General features: G+C 37.6%; 1 pseudogene across 1 annotated transcript in view; it reads left to right on the top strand.

The window, feature by feature from the left end:
- Positions 1 to 13454, top strand: part of LOC309801978 (ankyrin repeat domain-containing protein 26-like) — a 119072-nt pseudogene extending 105618 nt beyond the window's left edge. The window contains exons 31-35 of the transcript XR_014296159.1: positions 4007 to 4297; positions 4883 to 5100; positions 6498 to 6726; positions 11378 to 11423; positions 12608 to 13454. The product of XR_014296159.1 is annotated as an ankyrin repeat domain-containing protein 26-like (transcript). The remainder of the gene's footprint in view (positions 1 to 4006; positions 4298 to 4882; positions 5101 to 6497; positions 6727 to 11377; positions 11424 to 12607) is intronic.
- Positions 13455 to 15708: the final 2254 nt, after the last annotated feature.

The raw sequence follows: 15708 nt of genomic DNA, 5'->3' as shown, positions 1-15708 counted from the left end.
TTTAGCTCATTATAATTCATAGGCTCATCCATAGGTTTCACCATCTAGGAGAAGATTAAGTCTGGGCTGTCAGCTTTCCTCGTTGGAAGTCTCTCTAAGCCATCATGTTGCAATTCACAATTAAATCATCTTTTGATGTGGTTCTTGTGTATAACACTCATGCTGATCTTGTTCTTGACATAGATCCTGCATTCTCAGAAACCACAGTTCCCTGTATCTACCTTCTTTGATTGAAAAAGAAAGAGATGCATAGCTGTACTTTATAGCTTAACACATAATGAATAGAATAACTATTTCATCCCATCCAAAGAAAAATTTTTAAGAGTATAGCTGTTAAAAACCAGGTAGGGCTTCCCTGGTGGTGCAGTGGTTAAGAATCTGCCTGCCAATGCAGGGGACAATGGTTCGAGCCCAGGTCCGGGAAGATCCCACATGCCATGGAGCAACTAAGCCCATGCGCCACAACTACTGAGCCTGCACTCTAGGGCCCGCAAGCCACAGCTGTGGAACCTGTGTGCCACAACTACTGAAGCCCATGCACCTAGAACCCGTGTTCCACAACAAGAGAAGCCACCGTAATGAGAAGCCTGTGCACCTCCACAAAGAGTAGCCCCTGCTCGCCGCAACTAGAGAAAGCCTGTGCACAGCAACGAAGACCCAACACAGCCAAAAATAAATAAAATAAATAAAATAATTTTTTTTAAAAAGGTAATAATTTATCTGGGACAAATAATAGATTAGTAATTTGAATTTCAAAGTTTCAAAGCCAGTTTGTATGATATAGAGAAGCACTGTGGTACAATGTAAAAATGAGATATCCTACCTTCCCTTACAAACAAGCTTTAAGTAAGGTAAAGGAAAAATTATATTCTGCCAAAGGACATTCCATTTGTTTTACTACTGAGAAGATTAAAAATGCTTCCATGATGTTTTATTTCCTCTCTGAGGAAAGGACAATGAAGATTGAGTCCTAGATTAATAAATATTCAAAGTTGCCTATCCCTTAGAATTTCAGTTAATTGAGATGAGGTAAAGAAGTCTGATTTTGGTAATTAAACTGACGATTTCTAGTTGTTTTTCAACTATTACACTTCATATGTCTCCTTGCTTACCAATCTTCCTTATCTTCAAACTTGAGGGGAAATTCTGAAGAGGCATACCTGCCTATTTGTAAGAAATTGTAAGTGAAGGGAACCTGCCCAAAACTTCCTCCTGAATAGTTCTTAGGTCTTTCTTCTAGTTATCTGCTTCTTCTCATCAGCATTGTTTGTCATTTTAAATTAATCTCAACGTTTATTAGATTCCAGTTTATAGGAAACCAATTCCTACTGTGTCTAAGTTATGTTTCTTATTATCTCTTTTTTTCATCCACTTTTCTATCTGTTTTTTCCTAAAAATCTCCTCAAAGTTTAGGAGCTGAAATAAGCAACGTTTATTTTGTTCACAATCTATACTTAGGAAAAGCATAACCAGGACAGCTGGCCTCTCTTCCCCTCAGTTGGAACACCTACCCTGAACACCTAGGCTCTCTTTGTGGCCTGAGCTTCCTCACAACATGGGGCTGGGTTCCAAGGTTAAGAGCCAGGCAGAAGCTGTGTTGCCTTGTCTAACCTCGCCTTGCAATTCACACAGCATCTCTTTCACCATATTCTGTTCATTAGGAATAAGTCACTTATGCTTGGCCCATAGTCTACCTTTTTTTATGGGATAATTTTTTTCAAAAACTTATGGATACATTTAAAAACCAGCATAATCTACCCACTGGCCACAATTTTTATATTCCTTCCACATGAAGAATACACTTATCCCTACTCAGTTCCCCCACAAGTCTCAATTGTTACGGTGTCAGGCTCAGGCTTGAGTCCAGGATCTTACCATCTTTCACCAGGTACGGATGGGGATGAGGCTCCTGGGTGTGGTTTCTAGAGTATAGCCCCTTGAGTACCAATCCTCTCAGTACGAAGACTTGAGAACTAAAGGGACAAATTTTCTGCCACCCACATACCCAACATTCTGTTAAACTGCTAAAGACTCCCCCATTCAGAAATGGAAAATGGAAGACATGCTGTTCCATAGCAGTTCTGCAATACAGCCTGATATCTGCTGCCAGCTCTGTGATTAGGACTTAGTCCCGACCATGGAAGTGATTCTCCTTTGCTGTACCCTCTGAGCTCTTTGTTCTGTCCTTTTCATAAGAAATGACCTGTGTTTGCAGCTGAGTAGTGTTTCCCAAGCCAGCAAGGGAAGAAAATGACACTGAAACCTGGAGGAAGGGGGACTTACAGAACTTCTAAGAAAATCCCAGAGGCCTCTTCTCATTTTGTACTGTCTTGGTCTCTGTTAATGCAAGCTAGCAAGCAGTGTTTTTGCTACCACAGTTCTCTTTAAAGCTTTGAATGTCCTGTGAATTTTATTGGGGTTCATGACATTGGAAAAGCTACCCTCCCAAATCTTTTTGAGATAAGCTCTTCCCCTTGGGCTTCTTGTGAAGCTGTTGTAGGACGGTAGGACGGGAAACTTTGTAGGATGATGCCTTTAAAATTCTTATGCTTTTTTAAGATCCTTAAAGGAATTTGAGGCACCAACTTAAGTCCTTCCAGGGTGTTAATAAAGGGTTCTACAGTCTTGGCTTCATCTTTAGACCATGTTTTCCTGGCAGCACCCTAAATCTGATCTTAGCCCAGAAGCTATTTCTCTGTTTTAGCATTATTTGGGCATGTGGAGATGCTGTAAATGGGATACAGATATTTGAACCCAATGAGTCCTGGATCCTTTATATTTAATAGTCTTTTTTTTAGCTTATCCCTCTCATCAGTTTTACTTTCAGCTGCTTTGTAGCTAGAGTCCCCCTCCCTCCAGGTTGCAGTGTCATTTTCTTCCCTTGCCTAGAAGCTGTCACCTTCAGCCTCTTCAAGGGCCGTCAGGCTTCCATTAACAGTCTTGTGAAGCCCTGAGAATTTCGTGAGATAAGTGTCAAAGAATTTGTAGACATGGTTTTTTTTTTTTCTTTTTTTTGCGGTACGCGGGCCTCTCACTGTTGTGGCCTCTCCCGTTGCGGAGCACAGGCTCTGGACGCGCAGGCTCGGCGGCCATGGCTCACGGGCCCAGCCGCTCCGTGGCGGCATGTGGGATCTTCCCGGACCGGGGCACGAGCCCGTGTCCCCTGCATCGGCAGGCGGACTCTCAACCACTGCGCCACCAGTTTCAAAACATGTAGACATGTTTTTAAACTACCACATCCATTTGCCTTGTCTGACCAAATAATCATTCTGTCTAAAGGGAAGTAGTTCTTACCAACTCAGTGTCCTTGAAATTCCAGCAAGTTTTTTTGTTTGTTTTGTTTAGTATGTTCTCTTATTCTGTGGAAAGTAACAAAGCATTGCAAGAATTAATAGCATTTTTTTGCTCAGAAAAATGTATGGATCATCTCGCTAAACTATTACACTGGGAGATGTGATTTCTCCTTAACCCTGCGAAGCATTTCTCCTTGGAATGCAATTCAAATTAGCATAAAATATTTGTAGTTCAGAAAAAAGGCTTATAGCATTAGAAGCCATATTTACAAGACTCATTAGAGTCTGATTTTCCGAGTCTTATTTTGGGAGGCATTTATTAATTCAGCCCTAAATAACTCAATATGATATCCCTAAAACTTTAAAAATCATGGAGGGTTAAGATGGGAGTGGGGAAGGAGTAAGAGGCTTTCTACTAAGAGGTGACTTATAGTCATTTTATGGAGGAAAGACATGAAACAATAGAAGAATAAAAGTATAAAATCAAATGCAAATTTTGTGTAACAATGATGACAGTGAAGGATATATATTTGTGGCTCTTGGTGGTTTGAACTTTTTTCTTCATTTTCTTAGTAATTCAAGGTCCTACACGCTACAATATAGACACCATTTTATTGTAACAGAATTTATTTTAAAAGTGGATACTGATTTTGAGTTAGGCTATTCTCAGTTTACGTCCCTAATTACCAAGCGATTTTATTTTATTCATGCAGATTGATGACCTTACAGCAGAACTGGAAACTGCATCTTCAAAATGTCTACATCTGGGTGCAAAAAATCAAGTTCTTCAACGGGCGTTATTATCTATAAAAGTAATGCAAAAGAAATGTGAAAAACTAGAGAAGAATAAAAAGAAGTTGGAACAAGAAGCAGTGAACCTCAGAAGTCATACAGAAATGAATATGATAGAACACAGTCAAGTAGAGCAGTATAAACGGGAGGTTGAAGAAAGATCAAGACAGGATATAATAGAAAAATTAAAAGAAGTCAACCTATTTTTACAGGTTAATTTTTTGATCTGTAATGTGCTTTAATTCACTTCACTATAAATTACATTTCGGATGTATACACTTTATGTGTTTCTTCTACTTCCCTTATAGCAGTTTGTTTTGTAAATTTCTGGAAGGAAAGTGGCATTTGTTTCTCCCTTTAAATATTTCAGTTTCCATCATTATTCTCACTAAATTGATCTTTCAGAACGATTCTCACTAGGGAATCATTTTATTTTTAAGACCAACTGGTATAAAACAAAACTATTAGGATGAAAAGAAAATATTATGATTTAGAAATTGTACTATACTCTTGGATTATTCTTAGCTGTATTGTTCAATTTAAAAATTTTTAAATTGATCCTATTATTCTTTGAATTATCAGATTATATGAGTACGAATATAAGAATGATCCAACTTTAATTTTATAATTAAGATTTAACTCAGTTTACATTGATGATAAATATTTTTAAAGTTCAGCTTTTTTTTCACATTTAAAATTGCTCTCTGAATCATTGACACAAAACTGAAGGGAACAAATATACTATAATTATTCAGGTTATAATTATTTTAAACATGTATGTTTTTATTTGACTTTAGACACAAGCAGCATCTCAAGAAAACTTAGAGCAGTTAAGAGAGAATAATAATGCTTCAATAAGAAGTCCAATGGAACTGAGAATTAAAGATCTGGAATCTGAACTCTCCAAAATGAAAACTTTTCAAGAAGATTCTACTAAAGCAGAGTTGGAAAAATATAAGCAACTCTACCTCGAAGAACTAAAAGTTAGAAAGTCATTGGCAAATAAACGAAACAAGTAAGTCAAAACGTAGAATCATAGAAAATAAATTTAAATTTAGCTCATTAATTTGCCTCTAAAGCATAATTTTTATTGAGCCAGGTTCATGAGATTAGTAGGAGTGAAAGCTAACTAGATAGTATAACTTTGGAAAATGATGTTAGTAAGTGAAGTCACCTTTAAAATGTGAGTCCAGTTTGCATCTCCCCACCTTTTTGTTGGTTTTACATAACTTTATTTTTTATATTTTCATATATTGCGTTGGCCAAAAAGTTCATTTGTGTCTTCCCGTAAGATGTTACTGGAAAAACCCAAACGAACTTTTTGGCCAACCCAATAGTTAACCTGATTTAGTCTTTAAGCTAAGTGTTTTTGAAACTTTGTAATTGAGATAAAATTTCTTGTTGGAATTCCCGTAAATAGAAATATTAACGAGTTTAATTATTTTTTGGAAGATTACCGCTTAAACGCAAAGCGTCACATTTTAGCATTTGGTAAATTTACTTTCTTGATTATGATCTTTGGTATCATCGCTAGAGGGCGCCCTGAGACAAACTACTGTATTTGAAGTTTTTCTACTCTACATAAAGGCATGCTTGTGAAATAAGGGGAAAGTAACAGAGGGGCGAAGGGCCGTATAATTCACAAAGTGTCTAAAAATAACACGGTGGCCTGCGTGAGGGTGTGCGTGGAAGACCGCAAGGGCAGATCCCACCCCCAGTGCCTCAGTAACAGTGTTACCGGTACCTGTCCGCAGCCTGTTAGGAACCGGGCCGCACAGCAGGAGGTGAGCGGTGGACGAGCCAGCAAAGCTTCACCTGCCGCCCCCCCATCGCCCCCCGTCGCTCGCATTACCGCCTGAACCATCCTGACAACCCCCATACACCCCCATCCATGGAAAAGTTGTCTTCCACGAAACTGGCCCCTGGTGCCAGAAAGGTTGGGGACCGCTGCTCTAGATTATTCCTCAGTGCCGAATGCTTAATTCCTCTGAGGTAATGAGTGAAATGTGTATACAGGGGTGGTGAAAGCAAATGCTTGAAAATGTCTTTGAGGGATGGTTTGTTTTTTCATCCCTGAACTGGTTTACTAAAGGTGGGTGTCTAAGTGCAGCCATCGCAGAAGGCAGCAAGCGTCACCTGTTAAGCCGTCTCCATCGCTGGCGCCATTTCTCTCCTCTCCCGACTCTGACTGACTTGTTAGTTAAGGATCCCCCAGACACATATATACTTCTTTAGAACAATTTTACACCTAGAATTGTTTATAATAGGTCTTCTCTGACCCATTTTCAGTGTTAAAACGTGGTTTAATGGTTCATTCCATTTACTATTATGGCAATTTAAAAAATGCAAATCATTTACGAATCATTTAGGGAAAATGCAATGAATGAAATTGGTGTTTTGCCATCTTCCCAGGACTAATGAGAGTCTGGCAGAGGTCAGTACCAAACTGCTGGTGGAGAAACAGCAGAACAGATCTTTACTCAGCACTCTTACTACGAGGCCAGTCCTGAAGCCACCTTGTGTAGGAAATATTAATAATAGTTTAGTGCTCAATAGATATCTTACTCCAGGAGAAAACTTAGAGATTTCTACCTCAAGCTCACGCCCTTCACATGAGAGCATGGAGATGTACTTGACCAAGGTTAGTTATACTATCCTTTTTTCCTTGGGTTTCAGATTTCTGATAATAATTCTTGTTTTTAATTTGGTGAAATTCTGAATTGTTTATTTGACTTACACACACGAAGTAAAAGCCATAATTAATTGTGCTAATAAAGAGACAGAAATTTTATGATTTTTTAAAGTCCCTGGATTTCTCATTTTCAAGAGAGATTTATCATGAACTTTATTCAGTAAATGTAATTAAACTGACAAATTTTAAATTTCTAACAACTGCAGTTAAATCCTATTTTAGAAATTAAATATTATTGTCTAATAACCAAAGATATACCTTCTAATTGATTTCAGTTTGGCAATGGTTCATAATCATTTTCAAGTTTTGCTGTACCCTAGTTTTTCTACCCCTAAGCATAAGTGAATGATTGGCATCCAAACACTTAACCATATATGGATTTTTTTAATTTAAAGGAATCCTAGATAAATCCTTTATGTGAATTAAATAGACCTGCAGCACTAAATAGGTTAATTTCTGTTTTTAAGTTAAAATTTTTTGTCATTTTCGTACATGAGAGTGCATCCTTAATTGCTATTTTACTTAGAGCATTTTTATTGAATTTTTATAAAATGTCTTGCTGAGCAATTGTAGAACATTTCTAAATACGTAAATAAAGCAAATATTTAAACTTTTAAAATGAAGTCCACTTATGTCTCTATCTTGCCATCACCTGGATGAATGATGACTATGATGGGGAGTCTTTAAATTGCAACTGGTTTTCATTGTGTATCATTGTTATTAAAATATGCATCTCACTCAGTGCACACGGGGTTATGGTTTTGATGGTGTTTTCATGACGTTCTTGATGCAGAGAAAAGTAGGCCTTGTTAAATGAAGTCTCAACCTGTTTTCTCATTTGGCTTCACGTCGTAAGAAATCATAGAAGAGCAAAGCTAAGGTTTCTTAGACAGTGCTGTGGCTAAATTGGGTCTAAGTGCTTCAGAGCCATGAAACTGGACTCCAGGGTCGAAAAGAAAATGCATGTCAAGCCCTCTGTCAGTTGCTAAGCATGATGTAAACTTAGAATGTTCCCATGAGTTGTCACCCAAAAAATCAAACAATGTATCATTTTACAAGATGAAGATGAAAGAGTGTGTGAATGCAAAAACAATGTGAGAGAAAATTTCTGCGGGAATTTTTTCCTTTAATTTTTTTGGAGGAAAGAGGCGTTTATTTTTTTAGTAATTCTAGATAAATCGAAAAATAGTTTATTTTAAACTCCATGTTGTAGTTACTAGGTATACATAGTTCCCTTGTGGGGTCTTTGCCAAATCGTGCTGGTTTGAATAAGAGAGATTGAAGAGCACTACTTAACTCTATCAAGATGCAAAGACGTCTCCATAATGACTACAGAATGCCGCGGAAGAGTTATTATACAGTTGTTGTTCACATAATTCTTAGTAAGACTTACAGAAAGAAGGTGCCTTCTGGAATTGCTAGGAATATAATTATTTCTACTAGGAAAACGTAAAATAATACTATGAGAGGTGTTAACGTACTGTCTAAAATGATAGAAAGAGGTGGGTTTTTGGATGGGACATGATAAAACAATAGCCTTCTAAAGGTTTTAGCTATGATTCTACAAAGTAAAATGTTAAAAATGGCATTAAGATTGCATTTGTTTATCATTCTCCTTTATTGGCAATGTTTTAACATTTTGGACTATTCCTACTGTGAAGTTTTATCTTACTCAGCATTTTCCCCTAACTTTAAGGAAAATAATTATAGCAAAGTACTGCTCTAGGTGTGTGGTTTCAGTTGTGCTGGTTGTAGCAGCAAGCTTACTCCATGTACCTAACACAGATTTATTACCTCCCTCACCAGTACATGAAGTTCAGTCTTAGCAGTTGATACCATTGTGGGGGTAGGAGATTACTACGTATCTGTCTTGCTAATTTTACCCTCAGTTTTCACATTCTAGTTAATTCTGGGATGTTTGGTCCTATATATCAGAAGTAATTTTACAGTTTTTTTCAATTGTGTTATTTAATTATATTATTATAAAATACAAAAGGTTAACATTAGCCAAAATAGCTACATCACTGTTAGATTTTCTTGCACATAGAATTTTTTCAAGAACTGAAAAGTTAAAAACTATTCCAGACAACTTTATAACAGACACAATCTCACTGGTTTAAAGATTTTTTTATGTTCAAGAGTTTTTAGGTATTTGTGTGCCGAACACGATGCATGGCCACAGTAGTTAATAAATGCCCTTTAAATCTGTCTTAAGTAGGAGGATTACATTTTACATTGACTGATTTTGGACTTTTGGTGCATTACTGACACTTTGAAAATTTTTCTAATGATTTATTTAAGTAATTTAAAAAATTGTTCAAATGTCCATTCAGTTTAGCAACTCTCTTTCTAAATGTGGTCATACAAATGCACTGAAGCTAAAACAATTAATATTCCTAAGACTTTGACTTTTTATATGACACAACATTTTGTGTCTCACCAGAATATTGAGTCACATTTCTTTTAAAAAAAATAGGCCTCGTGTTTACATCACCAAGGCAGTGCCTATCCACTCTTGAGTTTTAACTCTAATCAAATTACCACAGTAGTTGAGCTAGTTTCTCATAAGGCACAGGCAGAGTTCAATAAACTTGTTTATTGTCTCAGTTTATTATATCAGTATAATCCTTCTTGTTCCCACTTCATTTTGTCCACATGGACAAATGAGTAGGCATTTTATCTTTTGAAAGATAGAGGTAATAGTTCAACTTCTTAACAGTTCTTTTTCTTTCATTCATTTTTTTTCCTGTACTTAGTTTTTCAGCTCTTTGATCTACAAATTCTTCCTCAGTTCTTCTCTCTGCAGCAAAATATATGTACTTAATATCTACAGACTGCCAAGTGTAATTTCCTTCATACCTTAGCCTGTTTACAATTGGATAATGAATTGAAGTGGTTTAAATGACTTGATTTTATTACATTTTCGTGACACTTAAAATGAGTGATATCAACTTTTAGAAGTATCAATAATTACTGAAAATAAATTAACTTTGGAAATGAGTGTGCATGTGTATGTGTGTGGTGTGTATATATTTATCAAATTGGTCTTAAAAAGAGAGTGCAACATTATTTTCCAGCCTGCAGTCTCAGATATAATTTAACAGTAATATATTACGGTTGGGTGAACGAGCACATACCTGTTGTGCTTCATATTGTTACTGGCTTCACTACGTTTCTTTCTAAAATGTTCCTTTCACCTTTCCCCTACTTTATAGTGGGGGTTGTTTTGAACAATGTACATTAATTATAAAGTCAGGGAAGAAGAAGAAAACGTTCCCTCAGTGTCGTGTGGTCCACTGCCTTGTTGGAGCTGTGGTGGGTAGGTGGCAGATGACACTTCTCTTCCCCTTCTGAGTTCATTCCCTAATTCAACGCATGTACAAACGTGACCTACATTTTGCAGTGTTTATTAATGGTAATACAAAATTATTTCAGTAAAGGCTTCTTCCTTCATCTGTTATGAGTTATTAATTTCACAAAACCTGTCTAGTAATGTTGTCACATTATTCATTTCATAGGGCCTCTCTACAGTGCTGTTGTCAGAAAAGTGTTATGGAAAACAGTCTCTGAAAATATTGGGAAACCTGCTAGCCAAAAAATTTGTCTTTGCACCTAAAATTTACAAAGGCGTTGGCTATCATGATATCCTTATCATCACAGTGTTTGTCATGTTCAGTATACTATTTGAGACCCTGTTTAGTGAGAGGGTGCCTTTTATAAGAAAGATTTTTAAAAGGACACTCTAGGTGGAGACACTTGTAATACAGTTTGAAATGTTCCCACACATTTCATAATTAAGTAGATAACTATAATTAGTCAAATGTTTCAAAAAGTTGGCCCTAATTTCTAGAATGGAAACAAAGTTACAGTTAAAGAATTATGTATTGTTTTCCTTGTTTCTAATTCTAGAAAGTCATGAATCAGAAACTGAGTTTGAAAACTGGCTCTAGCCTCTACTTTTCCTTTCTTCAAGCAGATTTTCTGAAATAAATGTTTCAGTCCTAATATAGACAGCAAAATACCTTTACTTAAATTTTTGCCCGTAGAATTTTGACATGACATTACAACGGAACCATTTTCTCCATTTTATGTATTTAAGATTCTATGTTGAAAAATTATTACCATAGAACATACCTTAAAATTTTAGTTATATAGAAGTGTAAGAAAGGAAAACTCATTTTAAGGAAAGATCCATTAGAGTAAAAAACTGATTAAACTTTTAGAAAGAGCAATTTTTCTAAGAATTGCAAAGTAATGCATTCATTGTAATATATATATGACTTTAATCGTTTAAACTTGTTTGTACCAATAAGATCAAATATCACCCTCTGAAATTATGTATATTCAGTAGACTGATATTTATTGTACTTTTTATCCGATTAATCTAAATAACATTACATATATATGTTCTTTATTATCTAAAATCAAAATAAGTAGGAATTTATTTTATTTTATTGATGTGATTATTTTTCTATTTAAGCAATCCTCAAATTAGGTCTAGTCTCTAGAAGTATTATTTAAAGGCCACATTTCATAAGCTATACATCATTCCTACAAAAATGTCTCTTGTCTAACTTAAATAATATTTGACTTATTTCAGATGTGGCAGGAGATGGAAAAAAATATAACTAGAGTACTAGAAAAAGGTATGTTGCTGAAATTTATGAATTAAATTTAGACATTGATTTCTGAAATAAACTGTAAATATTCAGTAGTAAATGGCATCTCTTTCCATTGTTTGGATGACAGATACTATTGATAGGTTAAATATCTTTTCTTATACATATCTAATGAAAAAATGTGAAAGAATGAACATTCATAAAGAAAAATATCCTGATTCCTCATTTATTTATCATGTTCCACAGCTTTAAAAAAAAATCTCAAAATGTCTATGTATTTCTTTTTATTTCTGGCTATATCCTTCCTCTCTACTTCTGCCATCCCTGTGGAACTGTCAACCTGCACACTGACACTATTAGAAAACATGGGGTTTATCAACTTCTCAAGTTTCTGGCAGTGATTAAGGCAAAAAAACCCAGACTCAAGCAGTCACGTTCGTGTAGCTGTCACTTAGTGGCTGACATTAAAATTTCCTGTCATTGACTTTGTCATTGGTTTATCTTTCGCTCTCAGGAAAAAATTCCAAATTCCTTATCATGGAATAAAAACACCCAAATCAGTTTGGGTCCTGCCATAGTATTCAGCCTTATCTCTTTACTACCTTCCTCTGCCCCTTTGCTCTACATCCAGTCAAATAGACTGCTTGCGATCCCACAGGTGCTCTTCCTCACCTTTAGTCTTTGTATTTGCTTCTTCCCTCCATCTCCCGTACTTTTCCCTTGTCCTTCAGGTATCCACTTACATACCACCTCCACCAAAAAGCTGACAGTATTGACACAAAGCTGGGTGTCACTTCTGAGTGTTCCTTATACCCTCTTTTATACCTGTTATAGTATTTATGACTCTGTATGGAAATTGCCTGTTTGTCTGTTTTTCCAGTTTATAGTATCATTTTTCAGGGTGGACTGTGTCACCTTCATCTTGTAATTTCAGTGCTTGTTACAACACCTTAGCAGATGGTTGTTGAGTAAATGAATGACGAATGAGAAAGCCAGAAGCTCTGATACTCAGCCACAAGAGCAATTAATTCATCGTGCAACCACAGGCAAATTATATACTAGTAATCTTGTATTTTGTGTTATGTCGTGTATAGATGCTTTTCATTCTTCTGAACGCTTAGAAAGGTCTCAGGGTTTTTTTTTTACTAACTTATATTTAGTTAACTCAAGTATTTTAGGTAAAGAATGTAATCCTTTCTTTTTCTTTTCAGCGGCTGCTGAATTGAATCAGCATGCTATAGAGCTTCTCATCTAGGAGCTACTGATGAGTCAAATCTAAATCAAGATCTAGTTTTGAAAACATCACGAGGATATGTACAGATTTTGAAGAAAGATTATATGATCTAAAAGATAAATAGTAAAAATTTCCCTCCTGGGTTGTTTGCATAACATTTTAGTTGTTTCCCATTAAACATGACGTGAAAATCTGGATTAAAGGAAACTATTCTTGTATTATATGTGTATGATGAAAATTTATATAGTATTTTAAACCATGTTTCTCTGCATCTAACTTACTTTTAATCAGATTTTGTGAATCAAAACACTGTTGAGTTTTACATACTCAAACTGAGCCCTGATACCAGCACCCAGACAACCAAACTTGTCATTGATATATAGTGGTGTTGATTGATAGCTTTTTTCTATTTCCAATTTTATCACTATATATAGACCTAAAGATTTAGACAGACATCATTTGGATATACTGCTGCTATGGCTATTGTCAATGTTTTGGGTTTTTTTAATATTATTTATTTTTGAGTGTGTTGAGTCTTCGTTGCTGCATGCGGACTTTCTCTAGTTGCGGCGAGCGGGGGCTACGGGCTTCTCATCGTGGTGGCTTCTCTTGTTGCGGAGCCTGGGCTCTAGGCGCGCGGGCTTCAGTAGTTGTGGCATGCGGGCTCTAGAGCACAGGCTCAGTAGTCGTGGCGCACAGGCTTAGTTGCTCCATGGCATGTGGGATCTTCCCGGACCAGGGCGAACCTGTGTTCCCTGCATTGGCAGAAGGATTCTTAACCACTGTGCCACCAGGGAAGTCCTTATTGTCAATGTTTGGATGTATTACAGTTGTTCTAGTGCCATAAAACTTAGTATATATAACTTTAAACACTGATTCATAGATCTTTCCTCATGGAGAAATAAAATTTGCCTAAGACTTTTCACCTTTTCTATTTATTTACTTACTTACTTTTTGGAAACAGTCTTAGAGAAGAGTTCCAAGCACCAGACTCAAACAGACATTTTCCTAAAACTACCATATCTCCCATATATTCTCCTAATGTAACATTTATCTTTCCTAAATGTCATTTGTTCTCCCATAAGTGCCCTTCCCTCCCCCCACCAAGAAGTCATGTTTTTCAGAAGATGCCTTTCTCCTACTCCCTGTCACTTAAGTAGTATATAAGCCCCCAGTTGTAGCCAGCCCTTCAAATCACGTTTCTTTGTGAACCCCTGCATGTAGTCATCCACAGTTAAATGTTTTTTTCTCATGGTAATCTGCTTTTGTCAATTTAATTTGCAGATTCCCAATTAATGAACGTAAGAGGGTAGAGGACGTGTTTTCCTTCCCAACAATTCCAAGAGCTAAAATGTTAGCGACTCTTACTTACATCCTTTATTCCCTTTTCTTCTGTCCTTTCAGTGTACTTAGTTGGCAGAACTTCATAAGAGATTGCTTATCATTCTCCCCCCTTACCTTCACCCAGGCATCTACGTGCTGCTGAAGAAAGTTATTCTACTTTTATTTAGTTAATTTGCATCTTCTTTCTTCACAATGTCGATTTCAAATCTCCTCTCTCTGTAAACTTTTCACCCTGTTTTTTCCCTCTCATGTGTACCAGGCAATCTCATTTCTCACGACAAACTTCTTGAAAGATTTGCCTGTATCCCCACCCGCTCTAGGCTGTCTTCTCCTTCCCGCATTCTCTCAAAACTACTCCGAAGTCACCGATGACTTCCACGTCGCTAAATCAAAGTGACACCTTTCCAGTCCTTGTCTAACTGAGTTTCTCATTCCTCTTGGCATTCAGTATAACTGACCTCTTTGAGACACTCTCTCCTTTTGGCTGGGCTTTTAATACTCTTTAATTTCATCCTGAATGCACCCACAGCGTATTGTGATCGCAGACAGAGTTCTTATTAATATCTCACAGTAAATACACAGGCCTTCCCCCCTCGCCCAGGCCTGCACCTGGGGCAACATGGTGAGAACAGGTCAGTTGTTCTAAGTCAGCAGGTGAAGGGCGGGAGGAAACTGGTTTTCCCTGCTGCTTGTGAAGGGGCGGGAGTTAGCCGTCCTTCTCTCCTGGGAAGCATCTCCTCCTCACTCTGGCCTTTGGTATGTAAGTAAAACTGTTACCCACCCCAACAAGGGTCCTTCTGCCCAGTGTCGCCCCCACCAGTAGAATGAGTTGGGTTCAGAAGCAAAAGAAAGCTTTACTCTTTGATCAAAGAATGAAGAGGCACAAGCTCCCACTCAAGAGGCCGTGGGTGGGGCTGCTTCACAGGGATCCCATCAGCAGGGGAGGGGGTGGAGTTCTCGCGGGGCAGGCGCAGGAGCAGGCGCAGGCGCAGCTGCTCCCCATCGCAGTGCCCACATGACCCGCCACCGCCATCTTGATTGGGGGTGTCGTGTGCAGCGTTCCTGCATACGGTCGGACCTCCCACCCCCAGCTGGAGCATTGGCGCAGATATTTCACACCCGGAACTCGGGTCTGAAGTGCTGGATGTGAGGCCTCTGCACGAAGCCCCCTGTAAGCCAGTGAAAGCAGACTAAGCACAAAGGCAAAAAAGGTTAGACTTTATTTTACTACCCAGATTCTATTTTTATTTCCTGGGAACAGCTAATAGGCTTTGCCGGTGATGAAATCTCTCCAGGAGCCAGACCCGGAGTCTCCAAGTTTCTGGGCCTCATTCCTCCTTGAAATGTGAATTCCTAGGGAGATGGTGCACCTTCGGGGACCTACTCAGAGCTGTAACTATTTGGTCCTCCTGGGGGGATGAGACTTTATGAATCCTTTCAGATCAGAGCAATTAACTAGACAAATGGCTGTAGATGTGAATCTCACACTGCACAGAGAGTCTCAGAGGCCCAGGGCTTTTTACAAGATCGCTGAGAAATCCCAGGAAATTTTGCTTCCCCACAATTCCACCCCTCATTCCGGAAGGAGCTTTAGCCCCAACACCGGCCACTGTAACCAGTCCAACTAAAATTGGTGGGCACCAAATCCTTTGGGTTTGTCTTAGCCAACACTTAATCAGAGCTACGATCAGCAGAACCCTGACTTAGCAAAAGAAGTTGGTCTCAGCTGAACTC

The sequence above is a fragment of the Mesoplodon mirus genome, assembly GCF_964341445.2.
Source record: "Mesoplodon mirus genome assembly, chromosome: 4".
Classification (NCBI taxonomy): domain Eukaryota; kingdom Metazoa; phylum Chordata; class Mammalia; order Artiodactyla; family Ziphiidae; genus Mesoplodon; species Mesoplodon mirus.
The sequence above is the reverse complement of the archived record's forward strand: the minus strand, read 5'-3'. Positions and strand labels throughout refer to the sequence as shown.